At 37.8% G+C, this 13,519-nt stretch overlaps 1 protein-coding gene across 12 annotated transcripts in view; it reads right to left on the reverse strand.

Moving 5' to 3' along the window:
- Positions 1–13,519, reverse strand: part of si:ch211-285f17.1 (sickle tail protein) — a 93,960-nt gene that overhangs the window by 54,728 nt on the left and 25,713 nt on the right. The window lies entirely within an intron of this gene.

The raw sequence follows: 13,519 nt of genomic DNA on the forward strand, positions 1-13,519 counted from the left end.
ATTCATGGAAAACTCCAGTTACTTGATTGCATTTCTTTCAATTTGATTAAAGCAATGAGTATGTTCTCCTGTTTTATTGCTTTCTTGCTTTGTAAACAAATGTGCAGTAGATTTTAAATCACTAAAATAAAAACATGTTGTGAAGCATAATGTCTATTTTAAGTAACAATTGTGTTCAAAAGTTTGCAAATCATGAAAGAAATTGTTAAGAGAGGAGGCAACAAGGCCTAAGGTGAAAAGTCCACCATCCTCACTGTAAAGCATGGTAGTGGATCTCTGATGTTTTGGGGCTGTGTGAGCTCCAGTGGAACAGGGAAGTTACTAAAAATTGATTGTAAGATAAATGCAGCATGTTTTCAGAAAATACTGCCAGACAATTTGGATTTTACAGCAGGAAAGCTGCACATGAGACGAACTTTGAGGTTCCAACATGACAATGATCCAAAGCACAAGGCAAGGTTGACCCTCCAATGGCTACAGCAGAAAAAGGTGAACATTTTAAAGGCCATCACAGCTTCCCAACCTCAGTATCATAGTGACGTGAGATATGGCTAAGTATGGTGACCCATACACAGAATTCGTTATCTGCATTTAACACATCCAAAGTGAACACACACACAGCAGTGAACACACACACAGTGAACAGCCATATATGCTGCGGCGCCCGGGGAGCAGTTGGGGGGAATTCAGTGCCTTGCTCAAGGGCACTTCAGTTGTGGCTGGCCCGAGACTCGAACCCACAACCTTTGGGTTACAAGTCAGACTCTCTAACCATTAGACCCTGCCATCATTGAGCAGTTTGTGCAAGACAACCAAAACATTAACAGAAACTGGAGGCATTTTGTGGAGGCAAGTATATATATAGGGATTCTTATTTCATTTGAATAATGAACCCGGTGAAAAAGAAATGATTTCTGTCTCCACCATGACAGCATGTTTTCTGACAGATATTTAACTGTCCAGCCTGATGGTCATCAGGCCACACTGTTCAAGCCACACTGTAGGTGCAGCAGAAAACTGTTCCAACTATATTTAAAAATTGTAGCTATAATTAAGAAAACTTTACTGTTAAAATAAACCGAATTAAAACCTGCACAGCTCATTGCACTGTATGTTTGACTTATAAATTCATTTTCACAGGGTGATCTGCATTATCCAAAGACCTGAAATTTTACATAGAAGACGTAGAGTTCAGAGTTAGAGAACAGACGGACATTGACAACAGCTACAGTCCTCCATGCAGTATCTTACTAACAGCATCTTATCATCTTGCTTCTGCACAGAATCTAACTATATAATCCTCGCTACAGCCATTTCTGTCTTCTATGGAAGCTTGTTTCCACTGATTTTATTGGAGGAGTCACACAACATAAAGCTAAGCCTTCAGACTCTTGAAAGAACTTTACGGAGGAATTGGTAGTGGAGTAGATGGGATGTCACCTCGCAAACAAAGATCCACACTTTGTCCACCTAAAAGTCTCAATAATTGGTGCAGTTTCTCTGTGTGTAGTAATACAGTAGCTCCCCACACTTGGGTGAGGCCATGTGGTTCATTGTTTTTTGTATTTTCCATCATATTTTTGACCAATGAATATGATGTTTCATTTAGTTACATCAGTCTTTAAATGTTTACATTTATGAGGAAAAAAAACTATCTAAGAGCAATAATGTTTGCTTGCAATCTAACAAAATATGCAACAATGGAGCAGTTTACAAGGTGTTTTAGAAAAGCTTGATTAGTTAACACGTCTATTAAACATTATTGCCATAATGAAACCAATGATCAGCCATAACAATAAAACCACTGACAGATGATGTGAATAACACTGTTTAAATTTGCACAGTGGGTAAAGGGGTGGGATGTGTTAGGCAGCAGGAGGACAGTCAGTTCTCAAGGTTCGTATGATGGAAGCGACTTTCACAAGGTCCAAAATGTGATAGAGAAATAACTGTGTTCTCCAAAATGGCAGGTCATGTGGTGAGTGTGTGTTTCACCAACCTGGGGAAGAGATGGGACCAGGAAACACTATGAGAAGAAGGCAATGAATATACAGTGGAGGTCAAAACCTACAATTTTCTACATTTCAAGGCCACTGCTTATTCCTATTTGAAATTATCTAAACAGGAGCAAGAGAGCGTTTTTTTAAAGCATATTTCATGAGTTACATATATTTTGATGCAAAGAATAAAAAACTTCAATGCGATTTAAAAAAAAAACACTGATCAAAATTAGTGAACACTTTCTGCCATAGCAAGAGCAGTTTGTCATTCCAAATCTGTGATTTCTACAATATTTCATCTTTACAATATCACAAACTCCTTCAAGTCCCCCAAGAAGCCTTGTCGTCCAAGAAAGACAAATGCAAGAGAGGACAGGATAATGTGGAGAATCTCAACGGGCATTCGGTTCAACACTGCAGCTGGGATTGATCGCCAGTTTAGTGCTGAACAGAGTAAGGATCTGTCTCGTCATGCAGAGTCTCAATGTTTAAGTGAGTTTATACTGAAAGCAGTGACCAACCTCTCATTAGCAGAAAGAATCAATCAAAAGGCTGGGCTAAACTTTGCTGAGGAGCGTGTTTTGTGGACAGAGGGGAACTGATCCAAAGTTCACTATAGTGATGAAAGCAAGTTTACATTATGTTCATCATCAAACTGTGGAAAGACTGAACCCAATGTGTGTAAAGAGTAGGAGTTACGCCATTTATACAGCTACATGGCAATTTCCATGTCACACGGAAAAACAGCTAAAGCAGTTCCATAAAGCTGAAATAATGAAATGACCAGCCTAGAGTCCTGATCTAAACCCAATGGAAAACCTCTGGAAAAACCAAGTGTCTTGGTTATTTTGTAAAACAATGTTCTATTAGCCTGGAATAGCCATAACAAAATGCCTTCAAATGAGCCATGAAGATTACACTATTCCTGAAAAAATCAAGTGTCCATAAATTGTTCTCTAATTTAGATCTCCACAGCACAACAGAACACTATAGAGACAAAAATCAACAGTGGGTGGAAAACATGGCATAACAGTGAAAATACTTAAACATCCCAAAAACCTCCTAAAGTTTCTCTAAAACTGAAGAGAACAAGGACAAGACTGGCCAGTGGCAGCAAGAATTGCAGTGATTTCAGCAAAGTACTGTTTGCTCACTACATGTGACTCCTAAATTCTTCAGATGTCTGGACTATTTATCACCTTTGGGGAAACCTGAAGAGGTGGAACAGAGTTTGAATAGATTTTCTGTTGCTCGAGCATGTAAATTGCCAAATTGATTTGTACCCAATAACAAACATATACTTACGAATCTCAAATAAACACACACAAAAAAAACAAAACAGTACTGAAATATGCCAAACTACATGTTGACAAGCCACAAAGCTTCTGGGAGAATGTCCTATGGACAGATGAGACAAAATGGAACTTTTTGCCAAGGCACATCAGCTCTATGTTTCACAGATGGAAAAATGAAGGATATCAAGAAAAGAACACTGTCCCTACTGTGAAAGATGGAGGAGGCTCTGTTATTTTCTGGGGCTGCTTTGCTGCATCTGGCACAGGGTGTCTGTGCAGGGTACAATGAAATATGAAGATTATCAAGGGATTCTAGAGAGAAATGTGCTGGCAGTGTCAGAAAGCTTGGTCTCAGTCGCAGGTCATGGATCTTGCAACAGGACAATGAACCAAAGCACAGCTAAAAACACCCAAGAATGGCTAAGAGGAAAACATTGGACTATTCTAAAGTGGCCTTCTATGAGCCCTGACCTCAATCCTATTGAGCATCTTTGGAAGGAGCTGAAACATGCCGTCTGGAAAAGACACCCTTCAAACCGGAAACAACTGGAGCAGTTTGCTCATGAGGAGTGGGCCAAAATACCTGCTGAGAGGTGCAGAAGTCTCATTGACAGTTACAGGAATCGTCTGATTGCAGTGATTGCCTCAAAAGGTTGTGCAATAAAATATTAACTTAGGGGTACTAGGGCTGCACGTTTTAGGGAAAATGTCATATTGCGATTATTGAGGTCAATATTGCGATTGCGATATAAACAAATGGTATCACGAGTTAACTTGCTTGGTTCTCAAGGAAAATGCACACACAGATTACTGATAATGATGAAATTTGTATTTCTAAACTCAAACTAGCAACAACAACAAACAAATGCAAAACGTTTTCAAATTAAAATATAAAATAACACATTAATGCTGATTAATGAAAAGCCTAAGATCAAAACTGTAGGTGTACAGTGTGTGTGTGTGTGTGTGTGTGTGTGTATATATATATATAACCAACTTAATACAAGTTATACATGGTATTGCACACACCATAATAGATGATATTTGGAGCAATATTACATGTAATTATTAAACTTGATTCCCTTACATATACATTTGCTTGTAAGCCTAATTATTAATTTTGATTATGATGTGATTGTGACAGGGGGAGAGGTTTCAGGTTGGGGGTAAAGAGTTTTTTCTGTCACCACTTTTGAATAAGAAACAATATCAAGGCTATAAAACTTGTCAAAACTCTGCGAATCACAAAAGTATCAGAGAGAGGTTGAGAACACTCGTTTAAACAGTGCATACACTCGAACTTGATTTATTGATACTGCTTTTCGCAATGTAAAGACCGGTCATCGGGACATAAGCTGTCATGTACAATAAAAGCGCCTGCGCAGTGACAGAAAATATCATTTAACACAAAAAGCCTCCTAGACAGTGGACTTGCGCTCAGGACTTCATTTTTATTTTTATTTTTTGAGCGGCGTGTGGACAAATTTTTTCTACGCACACACTATTTTATTTCTTGATAACAGACCGCTGCTAACTATAACACACCAATGCCATGAAAAACAGAGCGTTGCCATGGACACACAGGATTCTAACCGTAGAGACGGAGCGCACTATTTTCTTTAGCGGAAGCAATACAATTGTTCAGCAGTTTCATGTTGCAGCCACAGGTGTATGAAACCTGTAACTTGAGCAACAGCGCGAAGCCGCGAACTCGTTCTGAATATTTTAAAGGCATAACAGCTGATGAAAAAGCAGAGCCAATTGTAGACAAAAATGAAGAGAGATTTTATCTTCGTTTTTATTTTATACAAAACATTTTCGTCTCGTCTTTTTTCGTCAACAATAATGCATGTTAATTTAGTCTTAGTCAGCGTTTTTTTACAGTGGTTCAGTCTTGTCATCGTTGCGTCTTAGTCATGAAAAAAAAGGTTGTTGACGAACATATTTCGTCTCGTCTGACGAAATTAACACTACAAATAACAGAGGTAGCATTTTTTTCTGGCCACCAGTTCAGTGTCCGTCTGCTCGGCATCCATCTTCACCCGTTCCGTGCTGCACACCGGAAAAAGTCACATGACCATACACGCCACACGTGCCACTGCCTAAACTGAAACTCACTGGTCTTTTTTTTTTATAATTAGTGGATAGCGATGTATTGTATGAAATGGGCAAACAGCTTTCAGAGAGAATGGGTTGTCATGTCCACAAATGCATTTATTTATTGCATAAAATCGCCGCATTTTGCGTCATATAATTGCACAGGCTTGATATTGCGATTGCGATATGATTAATCGTGCAGCACTAAGGGCTACCATCATTTTTGTCCAGGCCTGTTCCATGAGTTTATTTTTTTTAAATAATTCCGTTAAAGCATGGTTGAAAAGCAATGTCTGACTTTCATTGGTTAACATTCATAGATTTTTTATTTATTACTTTTGTCAGATTAAAGTTTTTTCTGTGACCATTGTGAGTTTTTCTTTCATTGACCGAAGGGTACCAACAATTTTGTCCACATGTGTAAACGAAAATGAAATACATCTTGATTCTATTTATGAGGTAAATATATAGCATACTTTTCATATTATAATTTTTTTGCATGCTAAGTAGAGAATAAAGTAAAACCAGACCTTTAGACTATATAATACCAGGTACTTATATATGCTGTACTTATTTTCTTACAGAGGATGACATATCTTTGTGTGTGCTAATTTTGTTGCTGAATGCAAACAGCAAAGTAATCATGTTTTGTCTTTGACATTTCATATTTTTATAAAACTTTATAATAACATTTATAAAATCTTAAAGATCACAGCTAGACCATATTCATATTTTTTTATCCTAGTCTCGTCTTACTGAGGAGTTTTAACATTTCTTTTAAGTCTTAGTTTGCTTCACATACAGAGACAGAGAGATCTTGATGTTCTCAGTGACTGCTTCTGATTCCCCAAACTCCAGTAATGAGCTTGTCAGCGTCTGATTATAACTAAACATGGAAGCATTCTGCTACTGATCTGTGTTCCTTCATTAGGTTCAGATTGTCAATGTCCATAACCTGACTAGCTACAGCAAGTTAGTCCAATTACCCCCAAAACACAGCTTTTGCCCCATGTATACTTTACATGCAATAGTTTGGGAAATTAGGAAAGCAAGCATTTTCATTTATGCTCTTTAATATTCTACATATTTTCTGCCTATCTGACTAAGAACAAAATGATCCATGAGTTTTCTGTTGTTTCTTTTGTTATCTTGGTTGAGAACAATTCATTTCATCACCAGCACTTTATAGGATGAAAAGAAAGCCATTTTAAACTGTTTTGGTATAAACATCTTGTCAAAACAATGTGTATTAACTACTGATATACAAAAGTAAATGGACACCTGGCAGGTCAAAAGCCAACATAAACATAGAGCAAAAGGTAAAAATAATTAATGATAAAGGAAATAACAAATGATGAATAAATAAAAATAAAAAATTATTATTATTATTATTATTATTATTATTATTATTATTATTATTGAACTGAAAAATAGAAAAACTGAAGTGATGGCCCCATTTCAGCATGCCAATATCCTGTTTGTAAATGATGAGCTCCATAAAAACATGATTTAAAAAAGCTGTGAATTTCAAGTGGCCTGTACAGAGTCCTCACCCCGACCTCACTGAACACTTGTGGGATAAATCAAAACACCTTCCCACAAATCAGTCATACTCTTGTGCCTGATTTGGCAAAAATCCCCACAGACATGTTCTAAAATTTACATTTACAGCATTTAGCAGACACCCTTATACAGAGCAACCTTCTTTCTTTTTTTTTATACAACAGAGCAATTGAGGGTTGGTTAAGGGCCTTTCTCAGGGGCCAAGCAGTGGCAGCTTGGTGGTTGTAGGAATCAAACTCACAGCCTTTCGATTGGCAGCCCAACACCTTAACCACTAGGCTTCCACATATAAAATCTAATGGAAAGCCTTCTAGAATAGTGGAGGCTGTTGAAGCAGTAAATATTAACAGTATAAAATTGGGATTTCCAACAAGCACAATGTGATTATCAGGTGTCAACACACACTGGACCGGAGAACGCGTGAATTTCAAAGTTTTAATCATATTTATTTGTATAGCACATTCAACAATTGACAGTCTCAAAACAGCTTTACAAAAGTATAGAAACAACAAAAATTTTGAAGTTTAATATCAAGTTATTATTTATCTCTAACATCTATCCCTAGTGATCAAGCCTGAGGTGATGATGGAAAGGGAAAACTCTCTAAAATTATATGAGGAAGAAACCTTGTGAGAAACCAGACTCAGAAATGACTCAGAAGTGAACCCAATCCTCATTTGGGTGACACCGGACAGGAAATGTCACTTGTACAACAGTTTGTGTATATATAATGTTATTCCATGCCAATTTGGCATTGACCAAAATGTGACCAAAATTTGGGCCTTCCCCAAAAATTGCCTCAAAAAACATAAATATTATTGCATACTGTAGCATGCACATTTTCCTTCAGTAGAAGTAAGGGGCCCAAAATAGTTTGAGCATGAGAATGCCCCTGTGCAAATTCTGAGGTCTCTGTAGACAGGATTTGTCATGGTTGGAGTTAACCAACTTGATTGGCCTGCACAGATCCCTGACCTTAATCCCACTGAGCAACTCTGCCATGAATTGTGATGCTGACTGCACCCCAGGCCTCCTCACATGACATCAATGCCTGACTGCACTAACGCTGTTGTAGCTAAATGGGCAAATCACCATAGCCACACTCCAAATTCAGGTGAAAATGTGCTTCTTATGCAGGTTATTGTTATCTAATATGGAGGTTTACCTGCAAAAATATGTGCTATTATAAGCTGCTGGAATTTTTGCTCATCTGCCAAACTTTCTTTTATCGGTGTCTTCCCACCAAAATACTTGACTAGGTGAGCATGTTGTCATGACCAAACCAACATGTGTTAATATTTCATATTATTACAATCATTATCATGAGAACAACAATGTTGATACTGCAAAAACCGCCAAAAATCATGTGTATTAATTTGAAAAGCAGTGATATGCGATCAAATATGTTTTTTTAACGTTTACAAAGAAAAAACACACAAAACGAAGATTGTGTTAACTAGCCCTTACATCAACCAAACAAAAGTCTTAATAGTGACGTGACATATGGCTAAGTACGGTGACCCATACTCAGAATTCGTTCTCTGTATTTGACCCATCCAAAGTGCACACACAGCAGTGAACACACACACACACACACACACACACACCATGAACACACACCCAGAGCAGTGGGCAGCCGTTTATGCTGCGGCGCCCGGGGAGCAGTTGGGGGGTTCGGTGCCTTGCTCAAGGGCACCTCAGTCGTGGCCGGCCCGAGACTCGAACCCACAACCTTAGGATTACGAGTCAGACTCTCTAACCATTAGGCCATGACTTCCCCATAAAACAACGCTTCCTTCGAGCCGGATAATAATACAGACCTATTGGTGGAAGAATGCCTCAGGTCCATTGTTTTAACATGTCTCCAAGTTAGTTTAAAATTGAATGATTAGTAAATCATTAGTGTGTCTTGACTGACAGGAGTTTTATTCTGCATATTAGGGCTGGGCGATATGGCCCAAAATAAAAACCCCAGATTTTTTAACAAAAAAAAAATCGATTTACGATTTTAATCGATTTTTCCTGTATATTTATTTATATACACCTGAGAGATTCCAAGGGACCATCTGCAAAGTGCAAAACCCAAAAAGCGGTCTGTACTTCACTGTAATACACTGTACTGTCACCAAATTCGGCTCACAGCCCATTCGAAACTACAGGAGCCCAGAGGGGAGCGTCAGCAGATGTTCAAGAAAAAAATGATTTTCATTCAAACAAATGATGTAAACCACACATTCAAGTTAATCGATAAAATCGATTTATCGCCCAACTCTACTGCATATATTTAAATTCCTCCTGGTAACCTTGGATAAATCATATGAATATGTCATAGTAGAAGAAAACTTGGCAAATACATTACTAGTTCTTAGTAATGGGAAATTGTTCTTAAGCAAACCATCGTTAGTGACAGACTGCCTCCTGGTTTGGTCATTCCGCTATTTTACGGAGATATTTAGCCCGGATAACAAAAAAAGACAGAAATCATCCGAGGATAGACACAGAATTCGTCATGATGGCGTGACAGAACACAATGTATTTATGGTGCTTTATAATTAGATTTTACAGTTTCAGTTCACTAAGGTGAAAGTAGTTTCTCTGAATCTCATGACAGTATTATCCATCTGACTGAACCATGATTTCAGTAAAGAGGAACAGGAATCCAGCAGAAGCCGTGAATCAGGCTCCAGGTTTGTAAACATTGTTAGTCTGATGCGGTCTGTTGCAGGCTGAAACAACATCTTGGCAAAGGTGGTGGACGATGTGTAGCCACAAAAGGTGTTAATGTGTTACTTAAAAGCAGTGGTTAACGAAAATCAGTGACCTTGTAGAAGTTATGTAAACACTGAAGAGATGCTGAAAAGATGTGTGTGTGTTGGGGGCAAGATTAGTTTCCAAGTGAGAACAATTTATGATGTCCTCACAACTGTCCAAATTCTCAATCAGTAGATTGATGAAGACCTAGCATGCCTATTCTGTGGAAGATAAGCAAACAAACACCTCCCTTCACCCAGCATGGAACCAGAAAAGTCCTGAGATGCTTAGCAGCCACTGTTGACTAACATAGACTGAATAGCAGCACAACATCTCCAGTGACTAGAAGCATTTTCACACCTGTTCAGTAAGGTCCACACTCAGTAACATGGTTGGCATCACTTGTAATGTATTCTGCTCATGATTGAGAAGTAGTGGCATGGCACAAGTCTGTAAATACTGTAATTATCTCTATGAACTCACAGTGTAAATGAGAGGAAACACCTAAAATATGCAGAGTTTGTCTCTGCTAACAGGCAGAAAGGATGGAATGTTCACATTCTCCCAGAAGAGGATGGCTGTAAAGTAATTTGAGACTACATCTACAGACTACTAAAGACTACCAAGGCCATAGAAAGCAAGGTCAGAGACACCAACATTAGATAAAAGTATTCTCAGATTCAGCTGAATGAAGCTAGGGTGGGATTTGTGGTTATAAGTGTGTACATAAGCCACAAATAGAGAATGTCTCTCCCATTTTTAGCAGCATGCACAGTCATAGACTATGTTGAAGTGTGTGAAATTATATGTGAATTTCCCAGATCAGAAGCTTCTGAAATACTTAAACCATCTGTCACCAGCAACCATACCAGAGATCACACTTTCCCTCCATTTTGATGTTTAATGTGAAAATTAACTGAAGTTGTTGAGCTGTAATTGAATGATTTTATGCCATATGATTAAGTGCTTAACTGTATGAATGAGCAAATTATATTAAAGGTGGGGTCTCTGTTGTTTGAAAGCCAATGTTGACATTTGAAATCACCAAAACAAACACACCCCTAAACCAAATTCTCAAACAACGGAGACCCCACCTTTAAGGTGGATGGTGAGTGTATTTTGAGTGTCATCAAATCATCATCCTGCTTTATGCTCACATCAAAGTCGAACCCAAACAGAGTCGGTTCACTGATTCTAGGCATTAAAAACAAATTATCAACCCCAAAGCTCTGGAGTCATCATTCTACACATTTAAAGTCACTGAAAGCCATGAAGTCACGTGTTGATGCTAATGTATGGATTTATGTCATGTGTCAACACAGGAAGCAGCAGTATTTAGAAATACTAAAACGATAATATTTCATTATTGATGTTTGGTTAACTTTAAATCAGTATAGCTGATGTTCTGGTAGTGAATTATCACCGTGTCCTTACAATACAGTAGAAGGCAGAAAATGCATAACATTTTGTTCATCTTAGATTTGTTCCTCTCGTGAGTCATAAATGCAAGTTGAAACACAACACCATCATCACCAATTCCAGTCACTGACAGTATACTTACAATGGAGTTAGACTGTATGTCCCAAACTTACAAACATTAAAGCATACGGTATGTGCCTAGCCAAAAAAGGTCACACCATCAAATATTTAGTGTGACTGAATTTTGCTTTAATTACAGCATGCATTAATTGTGTATCATTTCAATAAGCTTTCTGCAATGTCACAAGATTTCTGTCCTGAGATGCACTGCTTTCTCACCAAGATATCGTATTGATGAGACAGTCAGATTGCCACGTAAAGTCTTCTCCAAAACATCCCAAAAATTCTGAATGGGGGTAAGCTCTGGTTTCTGTAATGGCCAAGCCATGTGTGAAAATGATGTCTCCCTGAACCAGTCTTACAATTTGAGCCCAAGGAAAAATGGAATGGTCATCTTGGAATATGGACAAGTTCAAGGTAACGTCTTATAATCGTTTTAGAAACTTTTTATTTACTAGTCTTAGTTGGCGTGACATTTCCTAGACGTTGTTAAATACGTTATGTTGTGTATTTATTAGTCCACAGTCGCCCATGTTCACAACTAAGTATCGGCACGAGTACCCGAGCACTTTGTTCACTCATGACTATCAGTGATGTGACATTCAATATTTAGTAACAACTCACTAAAAACTGTCAAATAAATTGATTTATGAGTGGGAATTATCATTATTGTGTGAGAATAATGCAGCATTTAGGACACTCTCTTACTGCTTTTACTTTTGAGTGAGGCAAGACAGACAGACAAACAGACAGGTTCTTTTAAAATAACCATATTTAACTTGGCATGCGTGCATAAAAAGGCGACAAAGAGCATAGACTCGTTACTTCATTAGAAAGTTCACCTGTAAACTTTAATGGTCTGAGTGTTAAAATAATTATGCATTGCCCAACTATATATAACTTTCACTCTGAATAAACTATTTATCTGATTTTCTTGTTTATTAAATCTCAAATAAAAGGAGTAACTAACTTTTTATGTATAAAAAGTTAGATAGGTTGTCTGTTGATGATCTGTCATGCAGTGGAAATGTAAGCTCTGCACTTACACATCTGAAAAGAGGGCACAACTTCTTAAGCAATATGGCATAAGCCATGGAACAGATTCTTGACTTGTTCCAATACCGTGCCTCCATTCAGAATGGCCATGCACTTTTAAGTCTTTCAATGATTTTGAAGTACAAAAATCCATTCTCAACAAAGAATTGGGGCATCATGTCTGTCTGGCATTCCTCTAGTATGTTAAAAGTGCCATGTTACATGCAGTGATTCAGTTTATTTTAACCTTTTTTATACTCATTTGAGGAATAATGAAAAAGTTCAGTGTCCTTTCAAAGACAAATGTGTACTCTACATTTAATGACCAGAAAAGTAAGGCACCTCACCACCACTGCCATGAGCATTTTAACTGGGGTTTGTAGTAACTACTCCGTTTATTTACACAGATGAAGGTCCAACACATCCACTCACTGACAGCTCAGGTGGTGAAGATAAATCTAATATGACAGAGGAACACTTTCATTTAGATGACACAAAACAAAAGCTGGAACACAATTTGGCATCCCTTTTTCTGAAAATGCAGACAATCTTGCATATTTCCAGAAGCGCAACACATTTATTACACGAGCCTCTAATAAATAGCAAAATACGGCAGGTTTATACGGCAGGTTCTTGTAAAGCACTATTTTGAGGGAGACAGCGCAGTTGTAAAGAGCTTGTCAGGGCAGTTATTCGCTGCAATGTGCTGTTACACTGTACAAATGAAGGAGGTCATCTTTCCACAACCAGAAGGAGAGCCTCATACTTCATGAAAGAATTTCCAGTTGTTGTGAATGCTGAATACAGCATCAGTAGAGATAATCAATATTATGTGTACATACCACTTATAGAAACATTGCAGAAGTTGTTAAATAAAAAGGAAGTCTTTGATGAGGTGCCTGCTTCAAGTGTGACTTTAGGCAATTATAGCAGTTACACACACACACATTATAGAGATTTAGTTGTTTTTTTTGCGGAAGATGATGATTGTAGAATATTTGGCTTTGTGCTTACACAATTTAATTGCTAAACATTACTTTTCCCTGGAGCCCTTAATTGTGGCATCAAACAATTCCCATATAGATTTTCAGAAAGGACTGATCACCCACAGCCTCACACAAATAAGCAAACAATAGGGTGAAATAAACATAAGAATTGGAGCCTCTTGAGACTTTTTATATGCTTGATTGGCCATAAAGTAGGAGACAATGACTGTACCTAGGAAATTCTAATGTTGTT

The sequence above is a fragment of the Tachysurus fulvidraco genome, chromosome 3 (assembly GCF_022655615.1).
Source record: "Tachysurus fulvidraco isolate hzauxx_2018 chromosome 3, HZAU_PFXX_2.0, whole genome shotgun sequence".
In the NCBI taxonomy this organism is placed as follows: domain Eukaryota; kingdom Metazoa; phylum Chordata; class Actinopteri; order Siluriformes; family Bagridae; genus Tachysurus; species Tachysurus fulvidraco.